The following is an 18910-nucleotide window of genomic DNA, read 5'->3' as shown; positions in this document are numbered from 1 at the left end:
TTTGGCTGAGACGAACATGATGACACATTTAGAACCGTTTTGTCTGACTGGCTCAATACAAATTCAAAGTTGTCATTGGACAGATAAGCTTTTTGGGACAGCGGGTTATTACGCCTTGAGAAAGAAAAATGGAGTTTAGTTCCTTCCTTGTGGCTACTAGTCAAGTTCTTCAACACCATACTCATCTTTATCGTTTATGTACACCGAGGCACAGTATTCCCACGTGTGTGACGGTTAAGCATGTTCAAATGTCATGTCAAACTCTCAGACTGCTGCACTCAGCTGAGGTAGCAGCTGCCGGTCCCTGACCTTAAACTAGCTCAGAGGAAACAGTATACGGCATGTCTGTATGGAAATGTCCGTAATGGTGGCCCCCTCATCCCCACCCTATGCATTTCTTTAAAAAACTGCCAAGCTAGCAGTTCGACAGTGTTTACGGTGCACAGTGTTACACATGCGCTCGATCCACTCGTGTCCCGGCATGCCTGTAAGTGTGAGCAACAGCGCCTATGTAAGTGTTTTCTCTGTGTAAGTGCATGTTAGAAGCCTGGCTTGTAACTCGCTCACAAGTCTTCCTCTGAACAGAGCTATATGGGAGAACTGCAGGTCTGATATGGTCTCAGCGCGGGTTCCAAAGCTGCCTGGCAGCTTGACTGGAGGTCCTCATAGTGAGAGGCTTCAGCAACGTGCCGTCATGGTCTGATTGTTGCCGCACGCACTCCATTCCTCTTAATTTACAACTTTAGATTGGATACATGCTAGCTCGTGTCTAAAAATGGCCAAATTCATGTTTTCACAAAACAATAGCAATGATCTGTCCTTACTTAATCTGTTATGTGTTACACAATATTAGACCATTTAAAGTGGTGAAAATAGTTTGAAAACAAATCCGTTGCCACTCTTGAACGCAAAATTCCATGTACTTCGTAGTTCTAAGAATCTGTGTGGCACGTAGAATGATGTGGCGGGCCAGATCCGGCCCCCGCGCCTTGAGTTTGACACCTGTAGTTTCCAGCAAAAAGCGGGCAAAATTTCATGTTCAAAGGCCACATTTGATTATCAATTTTGGGGAGAGTGGCGAGACAGGTTCCGACTGCAGGATCTAATCCTGCGATTGACTGGCTCCACTCCAGGGTGTCCTCACACTCTCACCTGAAGCAATCTGAGCTAGGCACCAGCTCACCCGCCACCCTAACGAGAGCAAACGAGAAAATGCATGACTGGCGACCACCATTCATGCTTTCAAATCTTGCACACACCCCAAGAGCGCTCGCACGCCACAGCATGGGAATCCTCCCGAACCTGAGCCCACCGCACTGCCCTGTTGTCTTTCCACAGGGTGCCTGACAACCACGGGCGGCTTTGGTTGAGTGTAACAGTAGTACGGCGACGGGGTCGAGTGGTCGCAACGTGCTCCTGACGGAGCTGCGTGCACGCAAGCTCGAAAAGAAGGCTAGAAAAGAAACTTAATGACCTGCGGTAATTACACTCCACTTACATGACGCAATGACTTCTTTACACCGAGCAGATGGGTAAAAGTGGTGTGGTTGGATGAGCGCAAGTGCTAAGTGAGTTAACCAAGAAGTAACACAACACTGTTGCAAGTCTATTTTTCCCTCACATGCCGGGAGGCTGACAACGCTTTCACCTGCCTTGGTTGCTTTGCAACAAAGCAGGAACTCTATTAAGGAAGTCAAGTACTCGGCAGGCATAATTGGATTTTGGGGGGGGGGGGGGGGGGGTTTCAACCACGGTACGATGTAAATGTTTTGAGATAAGAGGTTTTGATTTTGTTGCTCTGCGTATAACTTTTGAGGACAGACCGGGGGGGAAAAGAAAAGAAAAAGAAACATGAAAATACACCTTTTTATCTTATTACAACTATCATAAAATTCCGTTTTCCCTCATATTACAACTTATTATTATAATTATTATTGTTGTTGTTATTATTATTGTTTTTCCCCAACTTTTTCTTATATCTTGCCGTTATTATCATGACATTCCAATGTTTTCCCCTCATAGTATTAAAACTCTTTTCATACAAGCATAACTTTTTTCTCACGATTGTATAATTTGGGATAAACGTCACCTTTGTATCATGTAATATTTAAACGTAGTTTTTTTTATAGAAATACAACTTTTACCCCCTCACATTACAGGTTTATTGTCATAAAATTCTAACTTTTTCCCTCATATTCATTACCTTCCTTCACTTTATTTTTCTATAAAATTCCAACTCATCATTTTCACATTTCATTTTCATCAAACTATAACTTTGTTCCTCATATTTCAATGTCATGCATTTCCGACCTTCCTTTCTCCTCATATTACGTTTTATCATAAAATTACATCTTCCTTCATCGTATTATGACTTGGTCTTAAAATGACAAGTTGAAGCATAGGGCATCATTTTTGTATTTCAAATGTCCAACTATTGTCATAATATTAGAGAATGACTTCATTTTTCTTCAATCTTCATATTTTATAATATTTTTAATATATGTATATTTTATAATATTTTATTTTATAATATTCTCACTCTGTTCATGTACTAGTCTTCCCTACTTTTCAGTAATGCTCCTAATCCTCCGAATTCTGTGTATTTAACTCATCGACGTACGCTGGTCATGTCGCAGCCTAAACTAAGCTCTTCCTGCTTGGAATCTGGATCACTCAAACGTTCTCATGAGGTTCAAATGAATACACAATGATTTAGTATCTAATTGGCCAAACTAAATTTTGTCTTTTATTTCTCTGACTCAAAAGGCATTGCAGACAGTTACCGGTTTTACACTATACTATGATTCAATTAACTAGCAAACGGATGTCCTCGCAAACAAGAAAACAACTTCTAGCTCAAAACAAAATGCTGGGTTGTTGGTTTGTTGGGTTGCATAACGGAGTTGCCTCGATTACCGGTAGTCAAATCAACATTTCTCGGCTTTCCCCAATCAGAAGCTTTAAAAAATAAATAGCTGGTATCTCGAAAAACTCACAACACCTGGCACCACTACATAGCAGGTTCCCCTTTTTTGCATAGAACAACAGTCTTCCAATGATTGCGATGAACCTCTCGATGAGGAAATACGGTAGCTGCCCTAACTTAAAAATAAAGCAAGGTGTAATTTAAAAATAAAACACGATCTCACACAAAGCATGCGCTTAACTGGGGTTACTTTTGGAGTAAACACAACGTCACCACTTTTACTTGAGAGTGGCTCTCAGCTACGTCTTTTCCCCCACTTGGACCGGCACACGCTCACAATGGCTTTGTGAGCCATATACAGTAAAAGAAAGCAGAACGTGCGAGGGGGGCGGGGAGGAGGAGGAGAACTCGGCACTACTCGGCTCCAGCTCCACTTCCACTGGTGACCCCGCCGGTGTAAATCTCAAGTTTTTGGAGAGCCTTAGAGTGAAGTCACTATTTAATATGGACTCGTTCTGATCCCCGCTGGCAAGTCATGTATTAAAGTAAAGTCAATCCCTCCGCTGCTCTCTGTGCAGATGGGTGGACTTTGGGGTAAGACGTGACATTAAAGAGATATGATCAGGGCTGACACGGCAACAATTGTGGCTGTCGAGCTATTTTACACCTCTTTGTGTGAAGCCACTGCGAAAACAAATCCCTTGGCTGTACATTTGCCGTGCAAAAAACAAGCCCAGCTTCTTTTTGCACTCCTACTCATTAAGCGTGCCTCTCATTCACACCCACTTCAAAGCTACGGCAAAATAAGCAACGCTATGAGACGAATTACTAATGAATCGCAATTAATGACCGCAACGTATCACCCCAAGACAATGCTACAAAACCAGCATTGGGTACATTTTAGTTTAACAGACATAAAATGGCACGTAACATGTGACGTCAGGGGGGGAAAAAAACCCTTGCAGTCTTACGCAGACTGAGTCAAATACGGCCGCCGCCATATCGTTTGTAACCTGGAACATGAACAATGAAACCGCGTGATCCTTCATCCATCCACCGATTATCTGATCGGCTTATCCTGACTCGGGTAGGGGTTGCGGGCATGCGGAAGCCGATCCCAGCCGTCTCCGGGCGGTAGGCGGGGCACACCCCGAAACGGTTGCCAGCCAATTGCAGGGCACACAGAGACGAACATCCATTCGCGCTCACAATCACACCTACGGACAATTTTGGCCGCTCAATCAACTCTTGTAATGTGGGAAGAAACCAGAGTACCCAGACAAAACCCATGCAGGCACAGGGACTGGATTTGAACCCAGAACTTTTGCACTGTGAGGTGGACGCGCTAACCAGTTGATCCCCGTGCTGTCCGTGTCATCCTATCCCATCCATCCACACCCTCCATTTTCTACACCGTATATCCTGAACAAAGTCGCGGGGAGTTGCTGGAGCCTATTCGTGTCCCATAAATTTGTGAGAAAAAAAAAATACTGTTTATCATTAAAAAAAAAAAAGGAAACATCATGTTAGTTTTCCACTGTGAGAAACTGCAGCTGACATTGCAATCCGGAGCCTCTGATCAATTAGGCAGACATGTTAACCGCTCTCTCAATATGCCACCATCAACAGTGCCTAGTTTAAAAGTTTAAACTAAAAACTCCCCAACAAAATGTTGCTGCCCGTCACAAAATACCGAATAAAAACAAATGGACTTGACTCCGTGTGTGTCCTGAAATAACTGTCTCAACAAGGATAGTCGCCTAGCCTGTAAATGAAGAATTGTGATTGCTGATGTTGCTATGGCAACCCTAAATTGCCCTACTTTTGTGGTCTATAATATTGGTGGACCAACCAAGATACTGATCGTGTTTGTTCAGGAATTGAATGTGATGTTATTTTTATTTTTTTACTAGTGCGTTTCCTCAAATAATAGCCTCTGCTCTAATAGACGCCGTGCCTTTATTAATCTCTGGGTGCCTTGAGCAACTGAATAAATAAATACCTCCCTTTCAGGGGAAAAAATATAATAGGCAGGCACTGCTACATTGCATTGAGTTGTCAGGGCATGAGGCAATACAATCTCGGTGCAAATGCTTTTATTTAGCGAAAGAAGAAAATCATTTCGTCTGTTTGGCCAAACCGCGCATGTTTAAGATCTTTTGGGGAAATATGAAATGTCACATATCACACTTGAGCTCACAAATTCATCTGCGTATAAACATGTCATCTGATGCTTGACGTCAGAGTCACACGACAGGACATGAGTTCAATAATGGAGCATCACAAGAGCTGCGTGGGAGGCTGTATTATCACTCTTCTAGAACGTAGCATCTTGTACTTTGGTTCTTTTTTTTTTTTTTTTTTCTAAAGAGACCCATTTTTATTGTCTGCGTCTCATTCCGTACCAAAATTGAATCGGAGCTTCCAGCAGCCAAGTGCAAACTCAAGCGTCTCCATAAATCAAGCGCTTACTTTGGCGTTGTGCGTGGTTGCCGCTTGCGTTCAAAGTGTACAGTTACAAATGATGGTGGATGTAAATGATACACAGCCAGCTGGAAAAGACACACGGACGATGGCACGTTGCATCATTTCGCTTTAAAAGCGTGACTTTTTATTTATGTATGTATTTATTTATTTATGTTTGTACATTCACTTTCAGTCTTCAGTGAAAGAGCAAAATCTAATCAGAAAGAAGTGCAAAAATGTGACAAATGGATGAAAGGTTGCTAACAGTGCAACACGTTACGTCATGAACGAATTAGCTTTGCTGGCACGCCATGCAAGCCGCCAATAGGGATGCTGATAAGGCAGTCGCTATTAAGTACCGCACACGTTATTCTTTTGGCGCCCTTTGAGACATCGCCTCATAGATTCTCATGTATGGCGTGATTTATTTAATATTATGTTGCTTAATGATTCAACCTGCCAAGGCTCTGCATGTATTAAGAATATCACTTTGAAATTTTTCCCCCTTATGCGTCGGTATTTACACAAATTCGCCATGAAGCTGCAGAAGTGTTACTTGCAATGAGAGATCACTGAATGTGAACGATGACCATATTAATAATTCATAATTTCCCAAGGTGTGATATGTTGTAGATCCAAAAGGCATTCGAAGGTTATGGAGACATACAAGGTGGTGCTAACTTATAATAGCTCGTTTCAGGTCCGACATACTGATTTCCATTTGATTCTATACATTGTACATGATGTGCCAAAAGTCACACACTTCCCTTTTTAAATTTCTTTTAACGTGTTCGAACCGATCTGAGCCCGTCAGCATTTGACAGCTTGACTTTGCAGTTCTCGTCAGCGTACTGGAGCGTTCCCTTGCTCGTGGCTCGCCAATGGACATTGGAGCAGCGTTGTAAAATTGCCGCCTGGCAGGACGTTTTTCTCTCCCCCGACTGCAGTTCAGTCTATTGCTGTCCATTGCTTCAATTTACACTAGCCACATAGAGAAGGGCCTGCTAGTACCACCACAGATGAAAACACCCAACTCCTCGAGCAGGCGTTCACCCAGAGACAAGGGAAAGTCCAGCTGGAAGGACAGAACTGAACTGAACTGAACTTCAGTTGGGAACAGAAACATTTTGCAACACTGCTCCAATGTCCACTGGCGAGCCATGGACAAGGGAACGTAATCTCTCAAATGCTGATGGCCTCACGTCTGTCAGAAGGATACCTGGAACGAAACAGAAAATAGTCTTTCGTGACTTGGGGGACATCCTGGACTCATGGCGTAGAATTTTCATCCATCCATCCATCCATTTTCTGAACCGCTTGATCCTCACTAGGGTCACGGGGGGTGCTGGAGCCTATCCCAGCTGTCTTCGGGCAGTAGGCGGGGGACACCCTGAATCGGTTGCCAGCCAATCGCAGGGCACACAGAGACAAACAACCATCCACGCTCACAATCACACCTAGGGACAATTTTAGAGAGTTCAATCCACCTGCCACGCATGTTTTTGGAATGTGGGAGGAAACCGGAGTACCCGGAGAAAACCCACGCAGGCCCGGGGAGAACATGCAAACTCCACACAGGGAGGCCGGAGCTGGAATTGAACCCGGTACCTCTGCACTGTGAAGTCGACGTGCTAACCACTGGACTACCGGGCCGCCGCGTAGAATTTTATTTCATGAAAATATTGAATGTAATTTTGTGCATTTACAATATGGAATATGGACAACCTTCCTTTTTGTCTTGTCATCTGAAGTGAAACGAACAAAAAAGAAAACTGTGCAGATCGACATTTATGGACATTGGCCGTGTGTGTGTGTGTGTGTGTGTGTGTGCGTGCGCGCGTTTGTGTGTGTATGTGTGTGCATTTGTAGTGACACCGCAGCATGGTTTGTTTGGTTTTTATTAAAGAAGATGAGTCATCTTATGGCTCGGAGGCATTCATGGTATGTACATTGTGTTGGAACACACTTTAATTCTAAACTGTTCTGAAACCATCAGGTATGACATCATGGGAAAAAATAAGAATAACAGAGGAAAAGAACACCCTGTCAACATGAATATCTACCATGCAAGTATTTGTGAATATTTAGTCTGAAAATGTGTATTTCTCCAATCTGTTGATACTGGAATCAAATTTGGTCTGTTGCATTTTGATGTAAGAAATGCAAAGGAGCCTCCAAGAAGGCACAAGGCAGCGCTTTGAGTGGCCTTGTGCATGTCACATCTCTGGCTGACAAAACATTTGATACCAACACAAAAACATCAAGTCAAATAGCCCAGCACGAATTTGCAATTTTCCCAATAACTTCAGAAAAAAATCCAGATTCAGATTATTTTTGTACTTTGTGGAACAGATTACAGAACAAACTGAGAACAAACGCTCTTGAAAATGAAGTGATTGTACTGTGAGGTGGTCAATTTAGTTTAACACAAATAGAGGGAGGGGGGGCAGCATTCCAGCAAATGGATTCCCTCTTATAAAAACACATTGCACACATTCGCACACAATTATTTGTTGATTACTTTGGTCCTTGCCAGTTACAGTTCTAAGAAAAAAGACCCGCAGCCACGAATGGGATTATGCCAACTCCAAGACAGCTGATGTTTTCCAAGTGTCTTGAATGAGTTCCATTGACCGCCTGAATCGAGGTGGGAAACCAATTTTCTGCCACGGAAGAAGTTTTGGGGGAAAGATAGGTTTTCCTTTAATTTGTTGTTGCGATACCTTCAGAGCCAAGTTTGGCCCTCTGAACTCAAAGGACAAACAATAAGCCTTCAAGTAAGCCACGGCCACGAGGCTCTGCTCTAGTTCTGATTCGCTGCAAATCCTCACCAGTTCCTCTTTTTTTTTTTTAACTGCACTATGCGGTTGTCTCTTGTTCTCTTTCTTTTCCTTTTTTTTATTTTTATTTTTTAACAACACAGCCCTAAGCTGCCCTCCGAGTGTGTGTGTGTGTGCGCGTGGATCAAAACATCCACCTTCATGACAGTGAAGAGGTGGGAAGGATAAAAGACTCAGCTCTTGCTTCGGGTTCGTTTGGTGAGCTTTGGCAGCCTCTTTGGCAAAGCCCCTCGCTGCCAAAGCAAACACCTACTTTCATTTTTCTGACTCCCCCCCCCCCCCCCCCCCCACACACACACACACACACGAGTTGAGTATGACTGTATCCTTGGCATGGAGCGCACGTCTGCCAATCGCCCCGTGGAGTTACACAACACACAACTGCATAGTTGAGCCTCCGACAGCATTTGGCCGCTCTGCGCCAAAGTGCACGCTTGACCCCAAATGGGCGGAAAACAACTGGAAACCAAAGTGGCTCAGCGGATGCTTGGCAGAACGTCCGCCACTACAACGCCAATAGGGATCCATATGAAGCAAACAGGAGCGGATGCTGAATGAACTCAACTGGTTCAGAAAGGCACAATGGCGTTCCGTGTAGCACCGAGCGATGTACAAAGATCCTTCAGTGGACATCGACAGTCATGTGACGTGTTTATGCGGGGCCTTTCACTCTGCCGCGGGGTCTGTCATGAGGCTGTTTACACTGGCAACATTCTGTCCTCTCCACTTTTTCAAAAGGCCAAATGCATGCGGCTGCCTTCCATTCAAATACTACAATAGATACCGCGATTTTCTCTGCAGGGAACCCGACGGTCCAGACCCACCTGGCAGAGTTTTCCATCACCCGCATGCTTTAAACATATTTGAATGTATTCAAATGAAAAAAAAAAGAATTAATTTCAACACAAAAAAATTGCAACGTGCCATAAAATGTATTATAAAAGGATATTTTTCGTAACGGGTCATGTAACACACACTGAAGCAGTGACAAAAAATACATTTATATATTTAGGTTTGGCCAACAAAAAAAAGGAGCTGTGCCAGCCAGCTCCAGGATTCCTCATCACTAATGAAATTCCTCTCACTCTCGCAGGTAGAGTATTCCATACACTCGCGATCACCGAGGCACGTTGAACAGGCTGATGGAGTGAGAGCAGGTCGGGGAGTTCACGCTGGCTTTCAAGGTAAGGCGCCACCCACTTTTTCTCACCTTCTCTCTTTTGTCTGCATTATTTGCACTGCATTCAAATGGCACCTCGAGTGTTGCGTGGCTGTCAGCATGCAGCCGATAACAATGTCGAGCTTGGTTAAACAGAGGCTCAAGGGTGTGCCCCCCTTTCCCCCTGTTCAGTCGGTCCGACATTCTGGACTTATTTAGCAGGGAAAAGACTTTTGAAATGATCATTACAGCTGAGCCACTTTAGTCTCATAAGTTATCACTTTAAGTATGTCAAATAACTTTTTGCTCGCATTGCACTTTCATTCTCATATTGTGACTGGATTGGCATCAAAGGACAGTTTATTTCTCATTATATTCAAACTTTAATCTTGCAAAATGACCGTTTATTTCTTACAGCCCTTTAATGTTATTCTTGTAGTCATGCAACATTATTTAGATGTTTTTTTTATGACTTGGACTTTTTCAACTTCATTGTCGTAGAGCATCAACTTTAATTCCATATTTGCACAATAGCGCTTTTGATTTTTTGAAGCAGGTGCCCGACATAAGAATAGTTTGGTCTCAGGCACGGTGACAGCACTGCAAGAGTTTGTATCTTTGAAACCCAAAATTTATATTTCATTTATTATTAACTTCTTGTGTTATGTGTTTACTGTTCAATCTTAGTTGTCGATGGCGCTTTGGTACAACTGTTTCATAAGGGCACTCCAGAAGCCGAGATGAGTTCTATCGATGCATTTTGATGACATCTAATTCGCAGCGTTCTGGGCCAAGCCGATCTGTCTGCTAACATTGCAGTCACATATCCAATATCTAATTTGGCCACATAACGACGGCGGCCTGATCAAATACTAGGATATCTGATTCCACGCTGACACTGCCGTGACATCCATCTGTCAGTTTAAACATGCCTGTGTCAAATCCAGCCCGACTCGTTCCGATTAGCCACAAGAGTGCAGGAAAATCGTAGTCATGGCTAGATACCACACATTAAATGCTGTAACAGTCCCACGCAAACTCCACCAAGTGAACCATCTGTCGGCGGCTCATTCAGCTCCTCTCGCTAGCTCGACCAGCAGACAAAGGGAAGTGAACGCCGACCAACAGTGAGTTGGTCACGCGGTGCCTTATTGTGACATTCGTCACAACCGAGATGAAGTCGCCTCGCTGTTGTGGGGAAAACTCTCTCAACAAGCCGTTTTCAGTTCTTCCTCGGCTTAAATATTTGTACGCCGTTGCCTAATTTGTGGTGGGAGAAGACCAACCTGCACCGACTGGCTGTAATTTCAAACCCAACAAGCCAACTGGCATATTTACACTGCAAATAAACGTCATTATTTAGTCTGGCTGTCTCTGCGACCACACTCAGGTGGGGAAACTACAGTAGTGCTCGAGCTGCCAGCGCTCGACAAATTCAAACGGCTTTGTGAGATAATAACGTGTGCTCTCACAAGCAAGGACCCCTCAGGGGATTGAGGGGATGGGGGCAATCATGTGATTGTCTTTTTAAAAAAAAAAAAGAATAAAAACTCACTTATGTTCCGATGATCACAAGCGTGGCGCCTTGAGGAGTCTCAAAGAAGAGCGTTAAACTGTTTCCTGTGTGATGGGGATGCACCACAATCGATACTTTGACTCACTGCCTCGTTTGGGAGAGTGATGTCAATCGGGGGGGTTGATGCCCATGGGCGAAACACACGGTCAATCCTGTGATAGTCGTATGAGATTCCACATGGTCAGATGAGTAATTCCTTCCTGCCTTCTCCATCACCATGTGGTTCATGGCCCTGAGTCATCGTCCACACTTTCCCTCGCTCCCCCTCCCCTATGTGTCGGTCTGTCCAACGGTCTCACTCTCCTATCCTCTGTGCCAGGGATGCTGGGGGCGGCCACAATTTTTCAGCAGTGTTTCTGGGGCACCACATAGTACCCCGCACTTCCTAAACAAATTATAAGACAAAAATGCCATTTTGACCCTGGAGAACCCACGGGGTCAAATTTGGCCCCTATAAATTCTGCTACTCAAATGCTACCCTTAAATCCCAAAGGGTCAAATTTGGCCCTAATCCTAAATTAGGATTAAAGCATTAAATATTTGAAAAACATATATTTTGGTGTTCAGTGAACATATAGCTGTCATTTAAATATGGACAAAATAGACGCATATGTAAAAAAATATGTGCTCTACAATGTATTTGAGTTTTCATTATACATTTCTCAATGTGTGCTCTTCAATCAAAATTACCATTCAAGGACGGCACAAAACTGCTGAACAGCGTGCCAACTTGCTTAGTCAATATTTTACTATTATTAAGATACTGTGTTTGTCCGGCATATCATTTCAAATCTGCAAAAAAATATTAGCCCTACTTGCGTTGTAGTATCCGGCAGTATAAAACATGGTGTAAGCGCAACTAAGACATGTCTGCCATCTAAGAGCGAATGGTGATATTACAATTTAAAACTATTCATGTTGGCATCGCCCATGACAACGGTTCCAATTTATCATGTGCGGGCACAAGGAGAACATGGAAACGCCATACAGGAGGGTTAGCCCCGCTATCACTGTACTGCCATGGACAGTCCCATCCATGCGTTTTCGACACAACTTGTTTTCATTCAGGTTGCCCGAGAGATCTAGACCAGGGTTTAACAAAATTCTCGCCTCCGCTATTCGGCCCGGGCCAATAACATTGGTCAACAGCCAATTTTAATCAAGAGATGCTTGGTGTGTCCCCTAAAGTATTTTAAAAAATATTTTTACTTTTTTTTCTAGCAGATCAGGTTTTTGAGCTGTTTTCTTTTATTTTTATTTTTTTGCTTGTTTGAGCCTGATCTATAAAAAGTTGCCCAATACGGATTTTTACCATACATTGTAATTTATAACTATGACGTTTCGGGGGGCGGGGGGGATTCCACCTGTTGCTGAACCTAGCCCCGAATTCATAAATATTGTTCAGTGTAGTAGTCTATTCCTTGTTGTTATATAATCACTATTATGAAAACCTGATGTGCTAGAGAAAAAAATGAGGGCAGATTTGTAATCATCTGGTAAAGTTTACTTGCATGTCTGACAAAAAAAAAGTAAAAAATGTGTTGACACGTATTTGACAATTGCAGGGCTCACATTGACAACCATTCGCGCTCACATTGACACATATGGACAATCGAGTCTCATAAACGGCCTCGTGCAAATTCAAAACTACCTCAAAACGACCTGATTTGTTAGCGTTGATCGTACATCAGTCAACTGAGTCGCTGGCGTTCAACAAAAGAGTTCATTGTAAAATCAACCCATGTCTGCCTTGCACTATGTCTTTCCATCTCGGTTGCCATTTTCTGTCTGTATACAGCTGCTGTCCTGTCTCTGCCAGCGCGCTCATCTGCTGCCTGTCAAGATGTCTCCTTGTTTATGACTCCGAACACTCCGCTGGGCCTCCCTCCATTGCAACCGGCTCGTACCTCGCACTCCCTTTCGCTCCACCTGCCCGTCACTCTCTCTTTCTGAGTGATACACCGAGCCGCGCCGGTATACCTTCGAATAAGCAACAATGAGGACATTATGATGTTTCGAAGGTGAGACACTTTTTTTTACGGTGCGTGCGCAACACCCCGACAGAGTTGTTAACATTTCCAGCTCGCTAATCAGCATCAGCAAACAAAGTTGGGAAAGTCGGCATGTAACAGGTTGCTGACGTCTCTCAGCAGTTTTTGTGGAGCATTGCAAGAGCAATAAGGATTTTTAGGGGCATTATGACTGGGTTAATAAAACACAGCTGCCCCTAAAAGTCCCTCACTTTTCTTGCTGCCTTTTCTCTCCCTCCCTCCCTAGCGTAACATCTTCTCTGCGTTCCTTCCAGATTTTTCACATCAAACTTGCGCACTTCCCGGATCCTGTTGGTGCCATTTTAGGCGTGGTGCAACATGGTGACCTTCATAATTGGCACACACCAAGCACGCTTTGGGTTATTTACCAAATGTGTACATATCTGGCGGAGGTTTATTCGTGTCTCCAGTGACGTTTATTTTTTTTTTTTTTTTTTTAAAGGTTGACTGAGTTCATTCCAGAGTAAAGCTAAACAAAGCTTCTACGTATCTCTGTGGTTCTCTAAACGGCAACACGTGATCGGCTTGCTTTTACGATCCAATGGACGAACGGCAGGCTGAACTCGAGGCAGAAAACAAGTAAGTGTGTGTGTGTCTGTGTTGGGGGGGGGGGGGGGGGGGTCTATTTTAAGTAAGTCAACTAGCCTGCATTGAAATAGTGTGAGAATATGAGACAGGGAAGGAAAATGAAGATGTTAGCAGCCAGTGACGAGGCGATTCTGATTGTTGAGGGCCCAGGGCGAGCGGCAGCAGCTGACACTGTTTCATATCATCTCTGTATGATATTAATCGGCCACCCTGTGGTCCTGTTGCTTCTTCGGACCAGGCTCTCATTCCTTTAGCACGCGACCTGCTCCGCGCTGCTGCAGCTTATAAGGACAACGTTTGGCACCACTAGTTTTCTCATCGGTCTTCAGCCATTTGATTGGCATCTCAATGCTGCTAAGATTATTTGAAATGTTATTATGTGCTTCTGTCTTGCTGGTGGCAGCCCAAATCAGCTGATTATAAACGAGGTGGCAGGTTGAAATAAAAAATCCTCCACTTTATGGGGCATGCGTTGAGATGAGATACATTTTAATGGCATACAATTTTTGTAATATATCAGGCAAGTTGAAACAGGTTTTATCATGAAATAATGAGGATGATGTCAAAGTGTAATGTACTTATTGGACATTATTGAGATTATAATTATGAGAGAATTAATTAAAAATAATCATTACAGTACAACAAGTGATTGTTATCATGACTTTTCTTCTTTGACTGGCTGGGAGAAGTCACGTGGTTGGTTCTCCGGTGAGACATGGGGTATCCATTTGGGAAACCAAACAGGGTTTCCCCTGCCCTCTAAAGTGTGATGACAGATCTCTTATTCTTTTTGAAAACTATGTTAAACTATTTTAGGGAGCTCATTGAAATACGTTTAAGCAGAAAGAAACATTGTAGTCCATTATAAGGCAGTTTTTTTTTCTTTACGGTTACGATTTCAAAATGTAAAATTTGTCATTATACTAATACTGTTAACATGCCAATGTCAAATTTACAATTATTATAATTTACCTTTTTGATGATAGTCATTACCTCATGTGGTTCTTTTTACTTTTTGGTGAGATATGTGACTTCCATTTAGGAAAACAGATATGGATTCTTACCCTTTCAAGTGCTACTAAACAAAAAATAGCAGGCTGTATTGTTTTGGGGGGGGGGTACATTCAACTTTTATAGTGCCGTTGATTACAATGTTTCTCTTTTAAACTTTGTTTTGATATGTTTGATTACAATAACAATTTTAATACTGTTATCTATCTATCTATCGATCTATCTATCTAGCTAGCTAGCTGGCTAGCTATATACAGGATATACTGTATACGTTCAAAACAATTAGAATTATTCCAAGCTTTATGTTGATGGGCTGGGAGAAATCACACAGTTCTCCTGCCTTTTCAGTGAGGCATGTGCCATCCATTTTGGGAACCAAATATGGTTCCTTGCCCTATTAAATGCTGCTATACAGAAAAATAAAAAGCTATGTTATTCTTTTTTAAATTATTCTTTATAGGGCACTCCATTTTTTTTGTATTGTCATTTATTGGAACACTTGAAAATGTTTAATGACTGCCATCATTGAAATACTATTTCCGTAAGAGGCGAAAATATATTGGTTCGCTGCGAGAGATGATATGGAGAAATCACATGGTTGTGTGACATCCGTTTTGACAGATCGAATATATCAAATTTATTTCCTTGCCCGAAAGAGGGCTACAAATGATACAAAGATTGCATTGAAGCAGTAAATTAATCTTTTGTGAGTACAATGGGCCCTTTTAATAATCACTGATCTTAGCTTCTTTTATATTGGTATAAAAAAAAACAACAACAGAATACGAACATGAGGCTTCAGCAAATGCCTTACCTATATGTCACTTGCAGCACGGTGATGCCACCACGACCCTTCTAACTCTATTAATTGCATAAAGCATCTAGTGTCAGGATGCTAAATTCATTAGGGAAGTATGTACGGCGCGCCAGAGTCAGGACGGATATAGAAGCAAGCCTTCTTCACAACTTCTTCGCCACCTGTTCAATGTAACGGAGCTTTGCTAGATTTTGCCTTGTTTGGCACACTTTTAACTGCTTTTGGATGAAGAAACACTGACCAAGTCGCATCCCCGACTTGGTCAGTGACGCGTGTATTACGTGACGACAATAATGCGAAAGGTAAAGAAAGTTGGCCACGTTTCTCTGGATGATTCCTTTCTGATAGTTTACTTTAAACTGTCCATTAAAATGCAGCTAACGGTTGTCCAACTTCGAACCTGTTTGCCCTTTTGGGGGGGGGGGGGGTCACATGCTTTCACAAGACTGTATGACAAAAGTTCATATTTCCTTTGACAACTATTGAGCAACAGTGGAATATGAAATTAGACACATCTACATACAAAGTTACGATTTTATAGCATTTGCATTTTGCGGGAGTTGGGGGTCATGTGGAAAAATTGCAAAATAGTACACGAAATAAATATATTTGGAGGTACGTGTTTTGGGGGTGACCTGCCTCTTTTTTTTTGTTTATTTTTCACTGATTGAACTGCGCACTTCTCTTTCTAAACTCTTTAACTATTCCAGCTGGCATGTTTCCTATGCATTCTTAAACTTGCTGCTCAAGTGAGCCAGAAACTGGGACTTTGTAGGCCAGTTGAATAGATGGAGGACTCACCTTGCCCGCAAAGACCCAGCTTCTAACACACAAACATGCACGCACACACACACACACCATCTTCATTATCACCATCACAGACGATGGGGAGACTGTCCTGCTTACTAATTGTTGGACTTGCAACAATAAAGTCAGTACTCTGGATGATCTTAAAGCGCTCTATTTAGCAAACGTTTTCACCTTGGAACCCAAACATACTAAAATACATCATCATCACCACACAAAAGTCGTTTTTTTTTTTAATCCCCTACAAAAAAACGCAAGCATGCATGCTCAATTTTTAGTTAAATAGCCAAAACCGTATTTTCCTATGATCCCCCAAAAATGGCCTGCAACTAATTTTTGGACCCCAAGCCACAGTTTAGGTCGCGTTTATGGATACATACCATGTGAAGGTAATGCTGCCTGTTGGTCTCTCGTGGTTTGCTGTCACCTCCATGCAGCAGCATCCACAGTAGCCTCATGGGGGTGGGGGGTGTTGGGGGGCATCAGCCACTGTATGTCTGGTGGCCTGGCTCTCTGCAGGAGAGTCCAAACTTCCCCGTTCGACCACATTATCCTTTAAGAGGGGTGGGTGGGCAAATCTTGTGCAACAGCTCGGATAGTCCCCCCACCCACCCACCATCCCACCCCACCACCACCACCGCCAGCAGCAGCAGCAGCACAACCACCCCTTGCGCATGATCATCTCCTGAAACACACGCAACAGTGTCCTACAAAAAAGAAAGAGCCCTCACCGCTAGTGAGAGATCCCGGGTGGGTGCGCACCCCAGCCAAAGCGCCGTGTCAGGGAGAGCCAAGCCGGCCGGAGGCAGACGGAAGAAGCTCCTCCCTTTGTGGCGTGAGGACGGTGAGTGAGCGGGATATTCCCAAACAGCTGGAAAAGGAGGAGCCCCAAAAAAGCGGGGAAGTGAGTGGTAACCTGGTTATTTTCAGCGCGTCTTCACTGGCTCCTCTCCAGTTGTAGGTCTTTGGTGAGGGGGAGGGGGTCGTAGCGCTATTCCCAAGTAACCAGCAAGAGGAGGAAATGTCCACGCGTTCTGCTGCTGCGCGGCTTTCACCAAGGTGTTTCTTCCACCTCGTTGTGACTGTCAAGGCGGTGGTAAAGGTTTCATCCCGGCCGGGCTCATCTGGCCCCCTACCCCTCCCCTGGACAGCGGCGTGGTGGCGCGGAGCGTCCCCCCGTGGCTGAGATGCGTCATTGCACGGCTGTCAAACCGGCTGGACCGTATTGGAGTGGTCACGTGCTACTTGCTGTCGACGTGTTGCGTTCACGCATAGATAGACTCGACATGTTTGAACAGTAGAAAGTGTTTTGTAAAAAGTTTTAATTTAATGATTAAACGTCAATAATCTTACATCTTTGCTCTCAAGTCAAAGCAAAAAATTGGAAGAGTGATGGTTTGCCACCATTTTTAGGGTCTCTCCCAATTTATCCTGAACCTGAATCTGTAAGACTGGTACAGTATTGAAATCCAAAGTGTAGAAATCCTAACTTGAAACCTGAACCCTGCCAAATTACCTTGTTTTAAGACTCTGGCTATGCCATGAAGTCCTGTTGCTTGACACCACTAAATTTGAGCATTTTTCCTACCTTGCAAACAAATTCAGGAATGGCCAAATTGTCGGATATCTTTCAAATATTAATCTGAACAATTATCTTGTTACGTGGTCTTTTCATCCATGATTAGCCGAGAAACCAGTCGGGCCGACAATCGCAAATGTTGAGCATGTTCAACATTTACAATCCCCAAAACGTGTTTGTAATCAACCTTGCGTGGAGCCGAGCCATGGCCTCTGATTGTGATGTAAAATATCTTGAATTGAACATGACCACAATTAAACATGACAAGGGCAAAAGTTTTGAACAGGAATGTTGTTAAAAAACAAGATAAGACCCCGAGCTTCTTCTATTTCAACTATTTTTTTCTTTTTTTCTGTATTTAGGCAGTCTGGATATCCTGTTGCATCATGCTGTCTCTCCACAGGTTCGTCTCTACATCAGACATCGAGATGTGTTTACGCTGTCAACTCATACAGTGTGTGTGTGTGTGTGTGTGTGTATATATACATATATATGTATATATATATATAATATCCTTTTTTTAATTGACAGTATTTTTAAGATGGCTTATTTTACATTGAAACGTGCCACCGGAAGTGATCCGCGCGGTCTCAAACTAACTTGATACTGAAACCGGGTGCCTGTCAAAAGTGTCAGCGAGTGAAATAAACAGCCGGTCGACGTTTCAATCAACTAGATAACATTATTCGCTAGATCTGGAACAATTTTGGACGGATGTTCCTCTACGTATCGACCACCGCGTCCACATTTGTCGCGTGTTGGTGAGTTTGGGTCTTTTTGTTCCGCCGACACACTCCTGAAAGTCAGCCAGCCTTCTTGGTCATCAGCTGTTCTACAGTGAGCTCACTCGTTTAACCGAATGCCATCAGAATGAGAAGAGACGTCGGTGAACATTTACAAGGAAACTGAGTTGTGATGGTCTAATCACCGCCAATGAGTACTCATGAATTTACTAAACAGTATCGACTTAGCGGTTGAACACACATTTTATTTATTTTGGCCTGACTATAGAAATGCTCTATAAGACCTTAATCATAGGTGTGTGTAGGAGGTTTGTAGTTTTTACCCTGGATTTGCAAACATTTACACT

The sequence above is a fragment of the Hippocampus guttulatus genome, chromosome 9 (genome assembly GCF_054856545.1).
Source record: "Hippocampus guttulatus isolate MCC_2025c chromosome 9, RoL_Hgut_1.0, whole genome shotgun sequence".
Lineage (NCBI taxonomy): Eukaryota > Metazoa > Chordata > Actinopteri > Syngnathiformes > Syngnathidae > Hippocampus > Hippocampus guttulatus.
The sequence above is the reverse complement of the archived record's forward strand: the minus strand, read 5'-3'. Positions refer to the sequence as shown.